Source organism: Homalodisca vitripennis, chromosome 3 (assembly GCF_021130785.1).
Source record: "Homalodisca vitripennis isolate AUS2020 chromosome 3, UT_GWSS_2.1, whole genome shotgun sequence".
In the NCBI taxonomy this organism is placed as follows: Eukaryota; Metazoa; Arthropoda; class Insecta; order Hemiptera; family Cicadellidae; genus Homalodisca; species Homalodisca vitripennis.
Window position 1 is genome coordinate 127614495 of NC_060209.1, and position 7651 is coordinate 127622145.

The following is a 7651-nucleotide window of genomic DNA, read 5'->3' on the forward strand; positions in this document are numbered from 1 at the left end:
TTTTGAGGAGCAGTGTAATATTAATGATTATGTGGCAGGTATTCGTATGCTACCATTTACTTGGATCCTTAGCATGACATACGGTGAGAAACATTGCAGATTATACACACAAACAGACACTCGGTCTTCTAAACAAATACTTTTGTCATTTTAAAATCCCAATTTTATTCATATAAACCATAAACTGAATTTTACATCCAACGTAACATTTTTATTTTTACTTTAACTTTAAGAGAAATTACTAAACTCAGACATATTCGCTATTATTACTTGTTTGCTTAGTCAAAATGCATTATATTTTTCATGTATCGGCTCTTGTCCAACAGTATTTAGGAAGAATTAGATGTGTTTGTAGATATAAGATTCTACATGATTTGTTACACAATTTACCCCTACATTTATCTCACAAAACAAGTAATAGAAACTTTGCTATTTGTATTTAATGTACTCGTACTCTGAAGCTTACAACTATATTGCTAGTAAAAATTATAAGCATGAACTGTGACATTAGACGACCCACTTCGTTTTCATCGATGTATTGATCAGCAGCAAGTTTCCACAAATATAACTAAGCAACTCACCATGATAAAGTAGTTCCACATAAGTTATTGAAAAGGGCGAGACAAAGCAAACATGGTAATGGAATGGAATACACTTGCAGTGGTACATGAACAAAGTTGTGTTTGCCCAACTCTAAACAAACCGTGCATTTAATTTTACGTCCACTCATTTGGTTCAATAAACAAAAGAGCTCGTTACTTCAATTTACCAAACGTGGATTCTAACAGCATGGATTAAAACTTTACCAGAGTCATTAAGTATGTTTTCTTATGTTATATGGCCTATTGAACCAAGGCAAATCTTCATTAATGAGCAATTATTTAATACTAAATCAAAGACCTTGATTAACACTGTGTATGACATTTAAATTTATTATATGTCTTTCCTACTGTAAGAGCGAAACTTAGGTCCAATATTTCCTTTCTTTATTGTTTCATAGACTATACCGTCCTCAATACATCAATTTGGTTAAATTATGATAAGGGATATATTGAATGTTATTAGTTTATACAAACTAAGACACAGTTTGAGCAGTAACTATTAAGGAAGATTAATGGTTACAACGATTGAATAATTTTAGATTTTATTTTTAATATTTTATTTATCCCGACAATTCCATAACTGTTCTTTAATAAATCTAATATAAGTACAGTATACAGCTTGTAATTGTATATTATTCCTTTTTACGTACCGAGCTTTCAGTCAATATACTTTTTGATGTTAACTAATTTATGATTTATTTCATTTGGTCTATTTATTAATAATACATTGGGTTATATTTAGAAAAGTCTACAAAATGATTAATTTATTTCCAGATGAAGAACCAGAAAACTGAAAATTGAAAAGAACCCTTTTAAACTTATAGAGTTTAATGTACATAAAATAGTACAAGCCTTGTGAATCATAGTGATATTAAAGATTAATGAAAAACTAAAATCTAATTACATCTAATTATGTTGTAGTAAATAAGCAGTAAGTACAAAATTTGAATGTGTTTAAAAGATAGAATTGTATTATTTCAGTTCCAGCCTTGAGATATCGGATTAGTTATGTTTGTTCTAGTTTGTATAAAATATGAAAATTAAAAATGGTCAAAAGTTAATAATATAAAATTATTTTCAATGTTAATTCGAAATTGCTTTATAATACTCGTAATAGGCTAGTATAATCAGATCTTCCACCGTGGGGACAAAATGAACCACTTACATCTTTTTGACATATAGTTTAATCCATATGAAATGGCTTTCTCATTGTCTCACCAGGTTTACAACTGTGTATACTACGATTTCTTAGACACGAGTTTTAAGCAAGGCGGAGGAGAAGAGTTTTCTACACGTAACGTAGGCACTGCGCTAAGAGGAAGGTAAACTGGAGCTAGACATATCGACGATGAATGATCCGTTCCCACAATATTTACGTTTCGATCAATAAGAATATTATTTTTATCAGCATCAATAAATGGAAGCTTTCGCCTAGCTGCCCATTATTGCTGACCTGATTTATAAATCCCTATGTATAAAAGGTAAGGCCCTCAATTATTCACTCACTTCTCGGAAATTCTCCAAAATAACAAAAAACTTCAAATTTGACACAGTTATGCTTCATAAATATAATGAAAATACAAAAACTTGTTCATAAATAATAAACATCCAAATTCATATAAAGCATGTAATTAAATTATAATACATTTTAGTAATGTTTTAACTAATATAAACTATTCATACTTACGTATTATGTATTTTTAAGCCCTGCAATAATGGAAACGATATTACGACACCGGAAGATAAATTCCACATACGTTATGTTGGTCAGAGCAGTCTTTCTTGTGTGGGTATCAGAACAGATTGTAGAAATTGTATTTTAACTGCTAAATAAATATTTGATTACAATTTTATATAAAAAATATTCCATACCTTAATGTAACCCTAACCTAATCATGCAAAATATATACGTAATATACATAGTCATAGAGTATTTCGGAATATATCATAGAAAAATTCATGTTTCATCTCAATTTCTATTGTTTAATTGTTTGGGGAAATTTCACGTTCAAATGGTAATTTGAATAAACCTGTGTATTGCTAAAAATATTATAAAGAATAATATTTAAATTACATTCCTAATGTATATGCTCAGTATTGCCTTTGATACTTACACAACTAATACGTGATCATAGTTACCAAAAAGATCTAATCGTTGCATTATCTGATTCTGCTTTAAATATATATTCATGTTTGAAACACCACTACATTATTTTATCAGTAAAAAGGTAAAGTGATACATATCATACATAAATATTCTCCTTCTCGGGCTATAGTTAAACTGAAAGATGAAATCAATGAATATGAATGTTTATTAATTGACAATTTTGACAACGTACACTTAAACAATTTAATAATAATCTTTAGCGAAAATGGGTAGATAAAACGAATTCAGCACGCTTATTTAGATGGTGTAGATCTCTTACTTCTGTACGTGGAAAATGCCTTATACCACACCGTGTAATTTAGAACGAGGGCACTTGTCAGGAAAAGTTGGGAGGCAATACAATCGTTCACTAGGCATCTTTCTTTTCTTCTGATGTATTTGACGTAGTAGTCATGGAAACATTTTGATCGTAGTTAAATGTATTTAATTTTGTATTTAAATCCATTTATATAGATACACGAGAATGAATTTTAACACAGATACTGATAATCATAGAGTACGTGTATCAGTATTCACTTTACCATATAATTGTACACACTAAGTAGGCGAACATAGTATCAACTCTATAAACATGTCTCCTTAGTACTTATGATCTTAGAAGACATTTTTATGTTTTGATCTTAGTAAAATTATTTCTGCTATCTAGACCGTGGTGTAAGATAATAATACTTCAAATAAACTCGGGAGGAAGTTTTCATATTGAAGATAGGAAACTGCCGCTTTGAAGTGAACCCAATAGAATACTAAAGGTGACAGTAAGTGCCTTGGATGTAATCTTCCGAGCGGAACGGTACTGGGTGATTGTCTCTTGATTGGCCATTCAGCCGAGATTCACCACAGTGGCATGCAATCTTTAAAGTTTTCATATTGAAGATAGGAAACTGCCGCTTTGAAGTGAACCCAATAGAATACTAAAGGTGACAGTAAGTGCCTTGGATGTAATCTTCCGAGCGGAACGGTACTGGGTGATTGTCTCTTGATTGGCCATTCAGCCGAGATTCACCACAGTGGCATGCAATCGTTAAAGTTTTCATATTGAAGATAGGAAACTGCCGCTTTGATGTGAACCCAATAGAATACTAAAGGTGACAGTAAGTGCCTTGGATGTAATCTTCCGAGCGGAACGGTACTGGGCGATTGTCTCTTGATTGGCCATTCAGCCGAGATTCACCACAGTGGCATGCAATCGTTAAAGTTTTCCGCTATAAGTCGTTTATATCTATTGGCTCTTCTCTCAGTATTCTAAAGCAGTGAGAAATATGTTCCTAACTCAATAATAAATGTGTTTATACATGCCTCATTTTAAGTACATTATTTAGAAACTTTCTCGTTTCCAGTATTTTTAACCATAAGACCATTGTACAAAAACTTAGCCAAATCACATGGACTAAAAAAATAGTTTTATGTGAGTTCATTTTCGAAATTATGTATAGACAGACAGACAAAAAAAGATATTTTCTGTCTATAGATTGACAGGCTTTGCTATTGCTCAGCTCGTAAATTAAATTTTATATTTAAATTATTGTTCTGGTGTTAGAATATCCTATACTTTTAAGATAATGAATAAACGTCTTTTATTTTATGATTACAACGGCTAAACATATCCCATGGAATAATTTCGGATTCAAAAGATTTCTAGTCCATCTTTGTGATTCTTAAGGGGCGAACAACCATACTGTACACGCTTACTTCATTACATCGGATCACTTCTTGACTACAACTTGTAAGCTTTTTTAGGAAGGAGGCAGGAAAGTATATATTGTTCATGAAATTCTTGCCTATTGCACGTTCAAAGGTGTCACTGAAGCAAACGAGGGTGTGCATTAGGGTGGGATGAAAAAAAAACTAAATTTTCGAGCATCGAGTTCTAATAGGGCTCAAAAGTTGCGTATTATTGAGCTGATTAAGAGAAAAATAATAAAAAAATATTAATTAAAATCTTTAGTTCACGCATCAAGCTTACAGTTTTCTAAAAAATTTACTTTTTTGCTACTTTGGAAAAATATTTTAAACTCGTTGTGATGATTTTTTTTTATTGTACTAACATATATATACTACGTTTATAAGTCCATAACGTCAATAAAAAATATTTAGATACTTTAAAACCAACATATAAAGTTTGAAAAATGTAACGAAAATCTCTAACCAAATTCCTTAAAAAACAAATAATCTAGTAGTTTGATGGACTCACGCGGTGAGCAGCAGGAAGTTAGGCACGGAGTAGAAAACAAGTCACTACATGAAAACCTCTGAGGCATCTGGCGCCGTAAGCAAGTCGCGACATGAAAACCTCCCTACCTGACCTACCTTTGTTTTTGTGCTTCAAGTGAATTTAGTTTTTTTTACTGTGTGATCGGTTAGTTCTGAAAAGTTGTGTGTTCTGTGTAGTGGCGGTGAAATGGCTGTTTCAAACAAACTATTAACAAAACAGTCGCACCGGTGTCCTATTTTCGGTTTATCCAAAGGCCTCAATGGGGTTAAGTCTTCCTACATATGAGGATGTTTTGTTGTGTTGTTTCGAAGAAAGTTACCAGTTGTCAGTAAAATCAGAAACAAATAAAAACATTTCTTTTTCTCTTATTGCGGAGAATGTTGCTTTTAAGATAGAAGCTATTTATGTCAAAGCCTCAATTAATTGTATCTCACACACGAGTTGTCCAAATGATTCGGTCTTACCACGATTCATATTACAACTTGAGAAAATCGTATAATAGGGATCATAAAAAAGACTCGTTTTTCAGAAGAAAGTAGAGAAATTTGTTACAGAATCCAAATCAAAACTTTTCGAAATTGCCGCTTGTAAAATGTCAAATTATTTACACTTGTCAATGTGGGAAAAAAATACAAGTTCCTGTGACCGCCGCATTATAATGGAGTGCAATTGTGATAAACAGAAAAAGATACCTATCATAGAGAGAAAGTTCTTGCATGATCAGCGAACTAATAGGAAGACATGCATTGGGGGTGTAGATAAGGTAGTGACAAATCAACTCTTGAAGAAAGAAGAAAGGAAACAAGCAGAGAGCCTGCGGGAAAACTTGATGATGGTTTTTGAAAAGGAAGCCAAGGAAATAGGAAGATCTTCGCAAGAAAAATCCGACTGAACCTAATCCAACCGACAACCCCATCCAATACATCTCAAATGAGACTCAGTCTTCAATCAACTGCTTTAGTTAGTGACAGATTTGGCATATCTGACAGAGCAACGGCAGCAATAGCATAGAGTGTGCTATTTGATCTTGGAATAGTATCAGAGTCAGATACTTCACTAGTAATTGACAAAAATAAAATTCGAAGAGAAAAACAAAAGGCAAGACAGGCTATTAAAGAAAAAAGACCTCGAAAATACAGAAACAAAGGGAATATCTACTTTGATGGGAGAAAAGACAATACTTTTTTCCAGGATAAACTTGGAAATAAAATGTACCGTATGATCAAGAAAGAGAACACATAAGTATTGTACGAGAAACCAGGAGGCCAATACATAGGTCATGTAAGCCCAGACAGCTCAACTGGACAAGGGATTGCAGAAAGCATTCTCAAGTACCTTGAAGATAATTCCTTTGATTTAGATGAGGTAGAAGCTGTTGGGTTGTGATGGAACAACAACTAATACTGGTTGGAAAAAACGGAGTAATTCGAAATATCGAAGCGAAAATTTATCGTCCACTCCAGTGGTTTATCTGTTTACTTCACTTTAAATCAACTACCGTATATAGGCATTTATTTCAGTTCTTGGATGGTGGAGAATCTACAGGACCTTCAACTTTCAGTGGAGTTATTGGCAAACGTCTTCCCGATTGCAACAAAATGCCTGTTGTGGAGTTTAAAAAAGGATAATCTTGAAATCATAGATATTGACACAAAAGATCTAAGCAAAGATCAGCAGTACCTTCTCGATATCGTCAGAACCATCCAAACGGGCAATTGTACTCCAGATCTGGCTAATAGGGATCCAGGGCCTCCAAGTCATTCCCGTTGGTTGACTTGTGCTAATAGGGTGTTACGTTTGTACATTTCAGATAGTAAATCCTTCAAATGAAACTAAAAATTCTTGTTCAATACATAATGAAGACCTACGCACCAGTCTGGTTCGACATGAAACGCCATCATTCCGTGAAGTATGGACCAAAAAAAATGTGTTTAAAATAATCAAAACTACCAGAGATTTGTCAGCTGAAATAAAAAAAAGTTATCGATCCTGTGATTGAAAGAAACTCCTTTTTCTGTCACTCAGAAAACCATGCTGGGGGGTAACAATGATAACTGACGAAAGACTACATATAAGAGAGTTTAGGTTTCAGAAAAGTTTTGAAGGCAAGAAGTGTGGAAAATAACAGCAAATAGGCTGTAAGAATATTTCATACACTCACTCTTAAGTTTGAAGCTAAGGACTACAGTGAGCTCATTGATTGGTCTAAATGCAAAGTTTCTCCTCCTCCTATGATGAGGAAATTAACAACGGAAACAATATAAACCAATTTGAGGAACAAAACTAGAGTTCGAGTTCATGAACTTTCCTTGCCACACACACAAGCCGTGGAAAGGTGTGTTAAGTTAGTGACAGAAGCGTCGGACAAAGTGTGTGGTCAAAGATAACAGAGATGGATTTTATCAGAAACCACATTGTTATCAAGGTCTGTCATGCCCAAAATTTGGACATTGGAGTTTAAACCTTCGACGTCATTCTAAGGTATGTAAACTTAGGGAAGCGTAGAACATGTAAATAATGTAAATACATTCAAACACACCCTATTTGGTTGGATGGTTGGGTAGGGTGTGGGTGGAACTCGAGTTGCAGCCACCTCCCCGTGGTGATTTCTGGGTCATTCCACCAAAACATTGGTGAAATGGGCGAAGAGCTGCAAATCTGTGATGTTTT